The sequence below is a fragment of the Furipterus horrens genome, unplaced genomic scaffold (genome assembly GCF_987537825.1).
Source record: "Furipterus horrens unplaced genomic scaffold, mFurHor1.1.pri manual_scaffold_4, whole genome shotgun sequence".
NCBI classification, from domain to species: Eukaryota; Metazoa; Chordata; class Mammalia; order Chiroptera; family Furipteridae; genus Furipterus; species Furipterus horrens.
The window spans coordinates 4,038,766-4,053,592 of NW_028327174.1; positions in this window are offsets into that span (position 1 = coordinate 4,038,766).

Here is a 14,827-nt window from a genome sequence, read left to right on the forward strand (position 1 = left end):
GGTGGGCTGCCCCGATTCTCGTCCCACGGACTCCTTTCTCTGACGCGCTCACCACCCTCAACTTCGATGAACACATACACATGCCATATTCTGAGGTTTTTAATTTAAAGGCTCTGTACAGTGGTACCTTTTTGTTACCTGTCCGTCCGTTCATTTATGCTGGAGTTCTGGCACAGATCGGTGTGCGCCGGGCTTGAGGCAGCGACGCCTCTGTCTCCGTGCTGTGCGCGTGTGGCACAGACAGGATGCTCAAGGCAAGAGCTCACGGCAGAGGGCGGGGCTTCCACTGTATGTGTAGGTTTCAGAAATAACCCGTGCAGTACTCCCCAAAGGCCATATTTAATAACTCTTTCTCTCTCTTCGTGCTTAGAACTACGCTTGCAAAATGATAATTCTGTCAGTGCGGTTGAAAGTTAGAACTGAAAAGGCTCGCTTTCCAGGCTGAAGCGCCTGTAGATTAAGATGCTTTATGTTAGTTAGACTGTCATGTCCTGGTGTATATCTGTATATATTATTTGATATTCAGAGAATCTAAAGAGCTTGTCTACTGTTTTCATGAGATTTTAAAGGCTCTTGACAGTGGATTTAATTTGTTAACTGCTTGAAGACCCTGGTACTCGGGTGCAGGCGTGGCTGGCGGGCTGGGTGAGCCCCTTCTGGGCTCTGGCCGTGGACACTGCCGGCAGAAAGTCTGTCCTCACTGGCCAGCTGCGGGTCCACCTGCTGACCAGCCGCCATCCCCTCCACAGCGGAACACTGTAAAGCTCCAGGTCGTTCCGGCCGTTGCAGATTTCAGTCATCCGTATTCCTCATGAGCAAACCAAGGCTTGGGCTCACCCCATAGCACAAGGGTCTCTTCTGAGTGTCCTTGGTCATCAGGGAGCAGTCGTGCTGCAGCAGGAACCTACACTGTAATCATGGGCGGGTGGGGGAGGGAAAGCTTCTATTTTGTGTGACTCCGACATCGGAGAGTGGCCACTGCCATCACAGCTATGCATTACTCAGCGTCTTGCTCAGAAAGTGGACGTGTGTGTTGGTCTTGAAGACTTACCAGCAGAAATCCTCATTCCTTTGCAACAGGTTACCAAAAATTGTCAAGTCTTTTCAGTTCAGGAGTTTCTTTATAGTGTTTTAGAAAAAAAAATCAATAAACCGTTGATCTTGTGAGTACGACCGTGTGCCACGCGTGTGCCTCCTGCTCACATCAGCTGGTGGGCACGTCCTCTCCGGCTCACACCAGCTTGGGAGCCAGGTGAGAGCTGAGGCCCAGACCGCTGGCCCTGCTGCACCCGAGGTGGTGGGTTTTGAGGCACCCGGGCCCCTCAGGGTTCCCCTTTCCCCTAAACCTGCCGCTGTGTGGCCTGGGCTTCCCTCCCTCCCTGAGGCCCCAACGGCAGGACCAGAGCAGCGACCCCTCCTGGTCTGGCTTCCCAGAACACACTTCCTGAGCACCTGCGGGCTTGGGCCCTGTGCTCTGCTCCTGCGTTCTCTGTCTCCCAACACCCCGGGGCTGGGGCGAGTCTCCCGTTTCCCTTTGACAGAGTAAGGAAGAGGCTCTAGGCCCTGACTGGTGTAGCCCAGTGGCGTGGGTGTGTCCCCACGGGCTGGAAGGCCACCCGTTCTATTCCCGGTCAGGGCACAGGCCTGGGTTGCAGGCCAGGTCCCGGTTGGGGGCACGCGCGAGGCAGTAGATTTGTGTTTCTCTCCGTTTCTTCCTCCCTCCTCTCTAAAAATAAATGAAATCTTTTTTAAAAAGAGAAAGAGAGAAACGGGCTCCAAGTGCCAGGCTCACCCAAGGAGGCCCAGCAGGGCTGTGCCACTGATGAAAATCCCCTCGAGCCCCCCACCCTCGCGGGGATGGAGTGAGGAGAAAGGCCAGAGCGAGAAGGAGGAGGAGGCGGGCAGCTGCCACCGCAGCAGCTCTGGCCCCGCTCAGAAGGGCACAGGACGGATCTTTGTCGTCTGGCTGCCTGGCCTGATGGGTGATGGGCCCCCGCTGTCTCCCTCTGAGGAGGAGCTGGAGCCCAGCGGAGCTGCCCGACGGCCCTGGAGGGTGCAGGACGGTGGGCGGGAGGGCCCACAGCAGGCTCCGGGCACTTGGTGAGCTCATGCGCCCTCACCCGCTGGGGAGGCTGGAGTCGCCCTGCTGTGCTTAAGAGGACACAGAAGGCCCAGAAACTCCAGTTCAGTGAGTTGCTGCGCAAGGTCCCGTGACGACTGTGATCCAGCCCACACCCGCAGGTTCTTAAGGGCAAGCAGGCCCTTCCTTGGTCCCCCCGCTGGCCGGTGAAGAGCAAGGCGGCGAGCGGAGGAACAGCCCCTGCTCAGCCAGGCCCCCTTCTCGGCCTCCTGCCTTCCCCAGAGCCCCTGCAAGGATCCTGAGCTGGGCCTCAGTTCCCCAGGAGAGAGCGGTGCCCGCCTTCCAGGTGGAGGGTCAGAATGAGGAGAAAGGCCACAGGAGCTCAGGAGGTGGTAACTTAGCGTGGTTATGAGTGACGCCCCATTCTCCCCGTCCCCAGCCAGGACCCTCTCCACGCAGCGCCACCAGGCCCTCTTCACCCTCCGTTCTTGCCCTCCCCACAGCCACTGCCTGGGCCAAGCTGCCCCTTCTGCCCCTGGGTCACGGCTGTGTCCACACCACCCTAGGCAGCCTGTCCCAGTTCCCGCTCCTCAGTGTGGGGCTGGGAGGGGGCACGTCACCCTTGCCTCCTGGGAATGCCCCCAGAGGGCAAGCAAGCTCCAGTCCAGTGACCCAGGCAGGGTTCTGGCTCTGCCAAAGTTTAAACTAAAACCCTGGGCCTTCTGAGGTCCCTGCAGACAGAGGACGGGGTGGCCTCTGTGTCCCTTAGCTTCGTTGCAGGGTCCTTGTCCACCTAGACACGTGCAAGGCCTTGCCCCATGCCTGGCGTGGCCTTTGCTCGGTGGCCTGTGGGCTGGGCCAAGGCCTTGGGTACTGGGGGCCAGGCCTGCAAGAAACGGGTTCAGGACGGGGGTGGGGGAGGTTGAGAAGGGCCCCCTCCTGGTTCATCGGGGAACAGACCAAGTGAGGGGACGTGGCACGCTTGTGTTCACAGACCAGGTAGTGGGGAAGCTGAGCAAGGGCTGACCCTGCATATTCCCTCCAGGCAGGAGATCAGCAGACTTCCTCCCTATCTTCTGTTCCTGGGCTTCATTCACCAAGCATTTATTGAGCACCTACTGTGTGCAAGACTCACTGGTGCCAGGACAGACACGAAGAAAGGACAGCATTTGCCTTCAGGATCTCTGGTAGGCCTGGGAGAGACAGAGTCATTCTGATACCGGAGCAGGGGCAGCCAGAGAGGAGTGGGTGGGACGGTCCCCTGAAAGGGTGCCTGGTGGATATTGGCCGTCCGCCTACGAGCCTCAGGAAATCGGGCAAAGTGATCCTGCTAACCCTGCCCCAAGGCCCTCAGGGGCAAGGTACTAGGGTGTCCTCGAACTGTTCCCCCACCTCCAGTAGAAAGCATCCCACCTAGACAGTGCTGTGGGACCTGCAGCCTCTCTGATCCTCAGTTCCCACAGGGGTGTCCAGAAGTGGGAGGCCTTGCCAGGCAGCCGCCTTGCCCTGTAGGTGCCTGGAAGCTGCCTCTCCTCCACCACCCTTCCCAGAGCCCCAGCTCACCCCAGGGTGGTGGCTGCCCTTTTCTGTCCCCCCTCCCAGCCCCTTCCCCACACACCTGCAGGGAATATGCCCCTCCCCAGACCTTGGTTTTCCCACGCAAGAGCGGGCAGGGACCTCGGGCTGGACCTCTGTGGTCTCCATGGTGGGAGCTGGCAGAGCAGCCAGGCTGGGATGGAGGGCAGACCCGGGCAGCACTGACTGGCCGGACCTGTGTCAGAGGGATGAACCTCATTCCCTGCCAGGCAGGGCCAAGGCCAAGCGCAGGGTCAGAGGAGCCAGGCTGACCCTGGCACCACCGGGAACAGGAAGCTGCTCAGCCTGGGTCCCACCAGCCTTGGGCTTAACATTTATCGGCTGCGTGCCAGGCCCCGTGCCTTTCCTGCAAAGCGTCATATAAGCCTCCTCATGGTGTATTAGCACCACTGTGCAGACGAGGAAACCGACCAGAGGGTGACTGACCCGCATTAGGCCCCACAGCAAGAGGGCAGAGCTGGGGTTTGAACTCTGGTGCCCAACTCCGAACAGCAGGTGCTGTTGTCTAAACCACCGGTTCTCAAACACCTGGGGGGCTTGTTACCACCCAGTTTGCTAGGCCGCATCCCAGAGTTTTTGAGTCGCTGGGTTGCACTGGGGCCCAGAGTTTGCAAATCTAACAAGTCCCCAGCAGCTGTTGATCTAGGACCACGCTTTGAAAACCACTGTCCAAGCAGCAAGTCAGAGCTGCCAAAATACCAGCAGTTCCACTGGCTCCTTGGCTTGTTCAGATGCCCTGCTGATGCTCTTGACCCAACTCTAGGTCACGAGTGCTGGGCCCTGGGGACCCAGAGACTGATCATCCACAGTCTGGCCAAGGAGGCAGGGACAGTCTGCACAAAGAGAACCCAGGGAGTCAGGGACAGAGGCCAATGTGACATCCCATCTTGGGCTGTTCTTATGATTCCCATGCAAGGGGCAGGGAGGGAGAGGTGTCCCCTAGGGTCCGATGGGCACCTTGTGTATGTACTCAGGCAAGTCCCTTCATCTCCCTGACCCTCAGTTTCCTCATCTGGAAAATGACTCCCGTCTTCCCTTGTTCATGATCACGAGAGGTCAAGGATGTAAAAGAGCCTGATCCAGCATAAACACAGCTACCTTGTTATGAAGGTAGTCTCGGCCCCAACACCATCCCAGAGCAAGCCGACGGGAAACACGGTACGCAGACCCCTGGTGGAAACTCCGGCTCTTCCCCAGCCTGTAGCTGGGCATGAGTGCATCCTCTGAGCCATGTACTCAGCCACATATGAAACTATGTAAGCAGCTGGCTTTTCCAAAAATCTGACAAGACAGGTTTTTCTTCTCTGAAACTTAATGCCAGTCTTACAAAGGCATAGACACGGAGTCAATAAAGAGCGTGGACCTTGCAGTCACATTTCCTGCACTCAAACTTCGCTCCAACTGTGTGACCCCGAGTAGCTGTGTGACCTAGAGCATACTCGGTTTCTCTAAGCCTTGGTTTGCTCATCTGTAAAACGGGAATGACAGTAGTACATATTTGTCTTTACTCAGTGCCAGACCCTGTTCTAAACTCCTTAACATTCATTAACTCGTGGAATCTCCACAACCACCCCATGAGCTAGGTAACTATTGTTAGTCCTGTTTTCACAGATGAGGAACCCGAGGCGCAGAGAGGTTAAGGATCTTGCTGAAGGTGCCGCCATTCCTCCACAGCCGTCCTAGGTTCAGCGGCGGGCGGTGCAGCGCAAGGCCTGTCCACTGGGCGGTGCTGTCGGACTGTGAGGGCACAGGCCTCCGAGGGCGTGGGGGCGCCTGCCCCCAGCGGTGGCCATTCCGCGCTACCTCTCAGGACTGGCGGTACCCCCCATGGAGCTGCCCGACCTGAGAGGCCCTCTTCTGTGCCCCCCGGGGACCCCATCACAGCACTCTCCCTACCCCCTCGCACTGCTGGTGTGTCGGTCTGCCCCAAGGACTGGCAACCTCTTCTCTCTAACCCAGTGCCTGTGAAAAGAAAAAATGAAATCAATTCCAGACCAATCAATGAAACTCAGATTACAGATGCTGCTTGACTTAGGCTGGGGCTACGTCTTACGTCCTGATAAACCTACCGCAAGGTGAAACTATCCTAAGTCAAAAAATGCATTTATTGCAAATTATGTGATTATCCAACCATTGTGCCTGCTGTACACCTGAAACTAATATACTGAGTGTCAAACAATGTTACATAGAAGTTTTTTTTTTAAATGCTTGCAATACACCTTACCTACTAAACAACACAGCTTAGCCCAGCTGGTTTCTACTAAATGCCTATCGTTTCTGCGCCATCATTAAGCCAGAAAGTTGAAAAATTGTTAAGTCAAAGCATCAGTTTGGGGACCGTCAGTATATTGTTTTAGACTTCTCCAAGTCCTTTGTGGAAAGGGCTAGCAAATGAAGGGAGGACGGAGGGAACGAGTGAGCAAAGGAACTACGCAGGTAACATCCTCTTTGTGGGGAAAGGATGACTAACACCAGCTGTCATTGGGCAGCCGATGCCGCAGCCGCAGCTACAGAAACCTGAGTGTCCAGCCAAGAGGTAAGACAACAGAAAGCCCTGATCCCAATGGCATTGCTCACCAAGGTAAAACTGACCACAAGCAGACTGTGTGCAGCTCATTGGCCGCTTTAGAGCCAAGACAGCCAGGCTGCTCCCGCCCCTTTATAACATTTTCAAATAACGATGTTAATGATTTTCTTTAACTGTAAAAGGAACGAAAATTCCGGTGAATATTTAGGAGCTAAGCAAAAGTATGGGCCATCCTGACATCCAGAGGTCACGCTTGCTGCTGTCCTGGTCTGCTGTAGTTTTTCTTGGCTTTTTCTATTTATACTCAACGTGTGTGTGTTTTCTTATCATTGTCATCAGTGTGCATGTGCTTTATGAAACTGGGATGATACTAGAACTGTAGTTTGGTACCCTGCTTCTCCTCTTAACACTGAATTGCAAGCACTTTCTCATGTCCCTAACGATGCTTCAACTACAAACACAGTATTTAATGGCTGCGTGACATCCCATGTGTCATGGGTCCCATATTATCGAGCATTTGCTTTGTTTCCCATTTCTCTGTTTGTTTATTTAATAAAATCAGTGTGTTTGTTTTTAGAGGAAGGGGAAGAAACATCAGTGCATGGTTGCCTCTCATGCGCCCCCAGCTGGGGACCTGGCCCCGAAACCCAGCCGTGTTCCCTGACTGGGAATTGAACTGGAGACCCTTTGTTTCACAGGCCGGTGCTCAATCCACTGAGCCACAGCAGCCAGTCTCTGTTTATTTTTAACGTTACAATTTACATACAGTCAAGTGCACTCCATTTAGTATACAGTTCTGCAAGTTTTGACAAATGCAGACAGTTGCGCAACCACTACCACCATCAAAATACAGAACTGTTCCACCATCCCCCAAATTTCTCTGTGCTCCTCAGTAGACAACCCCATCTTATGTTCCCAGCCCCTGAAAACCACTAATCTGTTTTCTGTTTCTATAGTTTCGCCTCTTCCAAAATGTCATATGAATGGAAGCATACAATATACAGCCTTTAGAAGTTGTTTTCTTTCCCTTCACAGATCTTTTTTGAGATTCATGCATGTGGTTTTATGTATCAGTAGTTTGTTCCTTCTTATTGTGAGTAGTTTCTACTGGATGACTTTACCGAGGTTTGTTAGTGCAGTTGAAGGATATTCCCAGTTTTTGATGATTACAAATAAATATAACATAAGTTTGATGATTACAAATAAATATAAATAAATATAAGTTTGATGATTACAAATAAATATAACATAAGTTTTCACTTCACTTTCCAATTATTTTTTTATATTGTAATATTGTAATAGTGTTGTATTGTTATATTGTAATGAAGGTATTCCAAATCATTTGTCCCCTTAAAGGAGGTAATAGCATCAGTTTAAATTTCTATTTTAAAAAATCAAATTATTTTTTTAGCACTTTACCTTTTAAAATGGGGCATTTGTGAATTTCCAAGTGTGCACTGCCTGAGCATACAGGGCTGGTGTAAATCAGATAAGGCTCGTGACTCATGCCTTGGTTCCTTTGCAAATGTATCTGGCCTGTACAGAAGTGGCAATGACTAAGAGACAGCGTCCACTTGTTTTCTTCTCAGCACTAACTAAAGTCCACTGGGTTCTCCAGGGGCAAGAGACAAGATCTGTGCCTGTCTCACTTTGTCATTTATCATATGACTGTCTAGGAATGTTTAGTTTTATCTTAGAGTGGCCTTTGGCTTTCAGCAGGCTTCTGTTCAACTGTGAGTTAATTAAATAAACATCAGCAGGTCCTTAAATAATGTCACGTCATTCAGTGTTGTTTGGTTACCACATTGTAGGAACTTCTGTTCATATGAATTAGCCTATGTTAACATTGGTTTCGTTGTTCCTTGTTTTGCTCAAAGTTGCAGACTCTTTCCACAACATTAAGTGAGGACTTATTGAAATGCCATTTCTCTTGGCCAAAGCCACCTCAGGATGTCTTCATAAAAAATAGCAGGACAGCCCTGGCTGGTGTGGCTCAGTGGATTGAGCACTGGCCTGTGGACCAAAGGGTCACCGGTTTGATTCCCAGTCAGGGCACATGCCTGGGTTGTGGGCCAGGTCCCTAGTTGGAGGTGTGGGAGAGGGAGCCACACAGTAATGCTTCTCTCCCTCTCTTTCTCTTTCCCTTCCCCACTCTCTGAAAATAAATACAATCTTTTTAAAAAAAACAGCAAGACAGTACACACAAGGCAATGCGGACCTGTCTGTTGGCTGGGCCCTGCTTTCAAACCCTCCTGTCTTCTATTATCATCCTCAAATCTCAAATCCCATCCTCATCCTCAATCATATTCCTTTAGTTCCTCCTTTTCTTTCTCATTCTCTGTAAGTCTTACTACTGTCCAGAAAGTATCCAGCCACGTACCATGAAAAATAGAGACATTTATTGACAAAGATACAAGATACAAGAAACATTATACACAGGACAATGACGCTTCAGTCCCCTTCAAAGTAGGCACTTTGGGACCTCACACAGTTCTCCCAGTCGCCATCAGCTGCCCCGTTGTATTTTCTTGAATCTCATCGACAGTCTGAAATCTCTTCCCTTTCAAAGGTGATTTTCGTTCTGGGAAAGGCCAGAAGTCACAGGATACCAAATCTGGGCAGTAGCGGGGTTGAGTCACCTGGTTGATTAGCTGTTTTGCCTAAAAACTCTGCATGAGATGTGACACATGAGTGGGCGTGTTATCATAATGAAGCTGCCAATCACCAGGTGCCCACAGCTGCAGCCCTCTGAATCCTCTCAATAGTTTCTGGAGAGGAATGTTCAAGCTTAATGCAACATTTGATGCAGATTTTGAATGCTCAGTCATATTGAATGCGACGGCCACACAGTACACATGCTCACTCAACGGTGTCTACTGCCTCCACTGACTAGTACAGTGAAGTCGCCATTTTCATGCGTGCGTGTTCCAGTCCACTCTCCTTGGCTGCCAGGTTACATCGATGTTGCACAAATCGTCCTCATATTAACAACAGCTAGACTTTTTCTGGACAGACCTCATATTTTCACTGGGTATAAAGTTCTGAGTTGACATTTGTTTTTCTTCCAGAACTTTAAAAATTTCACTCCCTGGTCTTCTGGTTTGCCTGGTTTTGGATAAGTCTTCTGTAACCATTATTTGTACTCCTCTGTATGCAAGGCTTCCTTTTTTCTCTGGCTGCCTTCAAGATTTTCCCTTTATCTTCGTTCGGTTTGCAGCAGTTTGACTATGATGTGTCTTTAACTTTTTTTTTTTAGGGTTCTCTGAGCTTTCTGATCTATGGTGTTATAACTTTCATTTGTTTTGACAAATGCTCAGTTATCATTATGTCTTCAAAGATTTTTTTTCTGCCCCATTTTCTCTGTTTTCTCCTTCTGGGACTATAAATGTTTGCTATTGTCCCATAGCTCAGTTCTTTTGTTTCTTCCCTCTCCTCATCTGCCTCCTTTTCTCTTTGTATTTCAGTCTGGATAATTTCTGTAAACCCTTCCCATTTTTCTCAGCTGTGTCAAGTCTACGTATGAGGCCACTGAAAGAATTCATCTCTGATATTGTGGGGTTTTGTTATTTGTTTCTAGTATTTCCATTTGCCTTTCGTATAGTTTCCATCTCCACTGAAAGTTCTCATTTTGTCATATATATTCCCCACATTTCCCCTAGATTATTTAACATAAACATAGTTATTTTAAAGTCCTTCACTGATAGTTCTAACATCTGGTGCTTCTCTGAGTGTGGTCCTAAATTTGAATATGTTATTTCTTTCTTTCATTTTTTAAAAAGTATATTTTATTATGTTGTTACAGTAGTTCCAAATTTTTCCCCCTTTGCTCCCCTCTGCCCAGTACCCCCCTTTCCTCCAGCAACCCCCTCCCCTTAGTTCATGTCCATGGGTCATGCATATATGTTCCTTGGCTTCACCCTTTCCTATATTCTTAACTTCCCCCTGTCTATTTTGTACCAACCAATTATGTTGCAGGAAGACAGATCTCTGGGTAGGGGCATTCTCATGCCCCACCACCCAGGTGGCATCCCGTGACTCAGGAGACGATGAGCAACTCTCGTCTCCGCCTTCGGCTTTAGGCTGTCGAGGCCACTGAGTCATGGAATCCTGGGTAAAACAGGTTCTGTTGTGTACTCCATCTGCTTCCTTTAATGAAGTCTTGATATGGAGCTGGCCTTGAGGATTAGTGGATCTTCCTTACTTCCTTGACAGGTGCTAGATAAAACAGGAGTTACCCTGGCCGTATTTTACATATTAATGCTACTGTAAGAATTCTTTCACTTGTAAAATTCTCCTGTTGTTGGCTGGAATGTCACACCCTATTCTATTTTTAGTAACTTTTGAAACCCTAATAAAAAGAGGATGAGGCTTCTCGCTCTCCGCTGATGGTCTGAGCGAGCCACAGCCCTCCGTTCGTTACTGGCCAATCATCCTGCCTGCCGGATTTATTTCAGCGTCCGAAACCACAACCAACCCAACACAATTATGCTTCTTAGTCCCTGCACCATTTCCCCAATTCTCCCCCTTCCCCCTCCCAGGTGATAACCCTCCAAATGATCCCCATAACTATGATTCTGTTTCTATTCTGGTTTGCTTAGTTGGGTTTTGTTTTTATTTTTTAGGTTCAGTTGCTGATAGTTGTTTGTTCTTATTTTAGTGTTTATAGTTTTGATCTTCTTTTTCTTAAGTAAGTCCCTTTAACATTTCATATAATAATGGCTTAGTGATGATGAACTCTTTTAGCTTTACCATGTCTGGGAAGCACTTCATCTGCCATTCTATTCTAAATGGTAGCTTTGCTGGGTAGAGTAATCTTGGTTGTAGGTCCTTGCTTTTCATCACCTTGAATACTGCTTGCTGGTCCCTTCTTGCCTGCAAAGTTTCTTTTGAGAAATCAGCTGATAGTCTTATAGGCACCCCTTTGTAGGCAACTCTCTGCTTCTCTCTTGTTGCTTTTAGGATTCTCTCTTTATCTTTCACCTTTGGCATTTTAATCATGATGTGTCTTGGTGTGGTCCCCTCTGGGTCCAGCTCGCCCAGGACTCTCCATGCTTCCTGGACTTGTATGTCTATTTCCTTCGCAAAATTTGGGAACTTTTCCTCTGTTATTTTTTCACATAAGTTTTTCCTTCGTTTCACTTAGCATAGCCTTCACTTCTTCTCTTAAGCGTCTGCAGTACTCAAGCATATCTGTCAAGCCTGTGACCATCTTTATCACCAGTGTTTGGAATTCTTCTGCATCTGTTAGGTTGGCTATCTCCTCGTCAGTTACTTCTCCTACTGGAACCTTGATCCATTCCCTCTTTTGGGCCATTCTTCTCTGTCTCCTCAACTTGACAGGCTCCTGTGTTTGTCTGCCTCTGTGTCTTAGGTAAGCTGTTGCTCCAGTTACATTGTAAGGGGCAGAGCCTTAGGGATTTGTCAGTACAGGGCGACCTATTTCACCACGTTGTGGCGCTGTATGGGGGGCAGGGGTCTGAGAGGGAATAACGCCACTTGCTGAGCACTTGCCCCTTTTCCAGGCACCTCTCCCACTTCTGTATGGAACTGGCACCCCTCTAGCTGCTGCCCTGGCCATCGTTCCCAGAGTGTGGGTCCGCGGATGTTCTAGGACTGTGGGGCCCTTTAAACAAGAGGACTCTGCTGAGAGACTGGCAGTTTCTTCCTCCACCCCAACCCCCACTGGTCTGCACAGTCAGAAGCAAAGAGGCTTGATTTTCCCTGGTGCTGGAACTGTGAGCTGTGTGGTCTGATGAGGAGCTGGGAACGCTCCCCAGGTGTCCCTCCTGACTTTTTAAAACATGTGACTGTGCTTTCCACCAACCTGCAGCTGCCACCACTGCTGCCACCACCACATCGCGTCCTCTCTGCTCCGGCTCCACCCCTCTTACCTGTCTGGGTATTTCTTTATATCTTTGTTTGTTGGACTTCCATGCAGTTTGATATTCTGGAACTTCCGGTTGTCTCTAGTTTTGAGGTAGTTGTATTCCTTCTTATTTGTGGAGGGAGATGCAGCGTGTCTATCTACGCCTCCATCTTGGCCAGAAGTCCTTGAATACGTTATTTCTTGACACTGTTTTTCTTTAGTACCAGTGCTTCTCAACCAGGAACAGTTTTGTCCCCCAGCAAAGAATTATCAAGCCCAAAGTGTCAATAGTGCTGAGGTTGAGAAACCCTAATGTAAAGGAATAGAGACTGAAGTTAACAATACAGTATTTACACTTGAAAATGGGCACACTTCTGTTTGGTCATTAGTGTGGGGACTGAGCCAATTTATGTGGGAGTTAAGCCTGGTTTCGTTGTTGCTCTATTTGTCACCATAGGAGAACCCTTAGCTGTGGGCTGATATAACCTTGTGCTCAGTGTGGGCTGGGGTGCCAGACTTGTTTACTACCATGCTTGTCCCTCCCTCCATGGGAGACTGCCCCTGCTTATTCCTTAGTGCCAGGCTCATGGATGTGTGGGTCGGGGTTCTCTGTTGCCCTGGGCCAGCCTGTCTTAGGCCTTGTGGGTCTGGGGCTCAGGGGTGGGGCTTTCCCAACATTCCTGCCCTCCTCCTGGTGACAGCAAACCTCTGCATGGTATCTGTGATTGGTCCTCGCTGGAACTTTAGTCTCCCTCTTTCAGTGGCAGCAAACCTGTTTGGTATGGATATAGAATTTTAAGCCCAAGGAGTTTCCTGACCTTTCCCCGACAGTAGAGGGATTTTGCTTTCATCCTTCTCCCTGCAGCAGAGATTTTGTCTACCCTTTTAAAAGTTAGAGGATTTCCTATCCTCGTTTGGGTTTTGCTTCTTCCTCCCCTGGCAGAAATGGCTCTTTGCCCATACCGCGAGGGAGAGAGTTTGCTGCTTTTGCTTTCTGTGACAGAAGGGAAGTGGGTAGGGTTTTGTGCCTGCCCCTCAACAGTTGCACGCCTTCCCCACAAGGGTACCTCTTCAGTCTCTTTCTCTGTCTCCGTCTGTCTTGTGAAGAAAGAATTCTGGTGGAGGTTTGCGGAAAAGTGCCTGTGAATGAATGTAAACTCCCTTTGTATCTGAGGCCCCCGACTTCTCCAAACTGCCGTGCTAGCTCACATTTGGCCATTAAGAATTCATTAAAATTCTAGGTGACTTCCTCTTGCCCACTTGTATGGCAGCTACTTTTTTCTCCTGTGCTCTGCCAAAGATGAGAGCGTTCTTGAGTGCCATCTCTTTTGGAGAGTCTCTCTCTTGGAATTCAGTTTACTTGGTTGCTTTGCAACCTCAGCTTTCTGATGGGCTCAAGAGAAGTTATGATTTTGTAGATTATCCAGCCTTTTCTCATTATATTAGGAGTGACGTTCTTCATACTTATACATTCTAAGCCAACACCAAAAATCTTTACTGAATGTATAGTCTGTGCCTGTCATTGTGTTAGGTACTGGGGATAGGGAGGTAGACCAAATAGATCTGATCTCATGGAATTTATATTCATAGAAGGGAGGCAGGTATATTTACATATTATAATATCAGGTGGTAATAAGTTCTATGAAGAATACTGAAGCAGATCAGAGAAAAGGCAATAATGGTATTTTCCCCTTCCCTTATGCCTGCCTATTAGCGTAGACATTGTCTACACTTCATTGTACTTTTTCTTCTCCTCGGGGATCTCTATGTTGGAGAGCTGAGTAAACATGTCCTGCCCTAATCTGATACATGAATTGCCAAGATTTCAGCTCCAAACAGTAAATGGGACCATCATCCCCATCAGAAAGGATATGACTGTTCCTTATGAACATGCCAGGTGTTGTTTGAGGTCGAACTAGTACCAAGAGACACAAAATAAAGGGGCATATACTTCGACTCCATATAAGGAAGAACTTTCAAATAGTCACCGCTGCCTGCAGAAACAAAGGATACTGTTCTGGAAGGTAATAATGTTCCTTTCCTTGGATAAGTTCCAGCCTAATCCCGGCACGTTTCCAACTTCCCCTAAGGGTATCTAACCAGAGTGGTGAGAGGCACACGATCCTAGCCTCCACAGGGAGACCGTTGCCAGAGGCTTTTCCTGGGAAGCTGCCTCCCGAGCCGCTGAGCGCCGGTTCTTCATCTCTCACCCCATGGTCCGGACGAGCAACCCGAGTCTTAGGGAAGAGCAATGACTGGACGAAGACCACGGAGCTAGGAAGCAGTCGGCAGCACGGGGCCTGGGGCCAACGCTGCATTTGGCTCCAAAACCTGTTATCCTCCCCTGCCGCACCCAACCTCAGGCGGCGGCTTCCGGTGGCTCCACGCCCACTGTCGTAAGAGGCAACTTTCTCCGGGTCAATGCCGGAAACATTGGCCAAAGGGCGGGAAGCAGCCCGCGGTGCTGGAAACATCCGCTTGTCGCCGGTGCTCGTCAGCTCGGAGCGGCTCCCGAGAACTGGATTTCCCCCGGACCTTGGACCCAAACCGATACGTTCAGAAAATCAATTTTCAGCGCAGAAAGTTTCCCGCCCAAGGCAAAAAAGAATGTAGGGGACTAACAAAAACTCGGTGTCCGGCCTCCAGTCCTCTCCGCCGGGCGTCGGACACGGCGGGTAGGCCCGCTCCCCTCAAGCTTCCTCCGTTGCCCCCTGGAGTGGCTGCTTCTGCCGCACTGGTAGGGAGGAAGCGAGAAGAC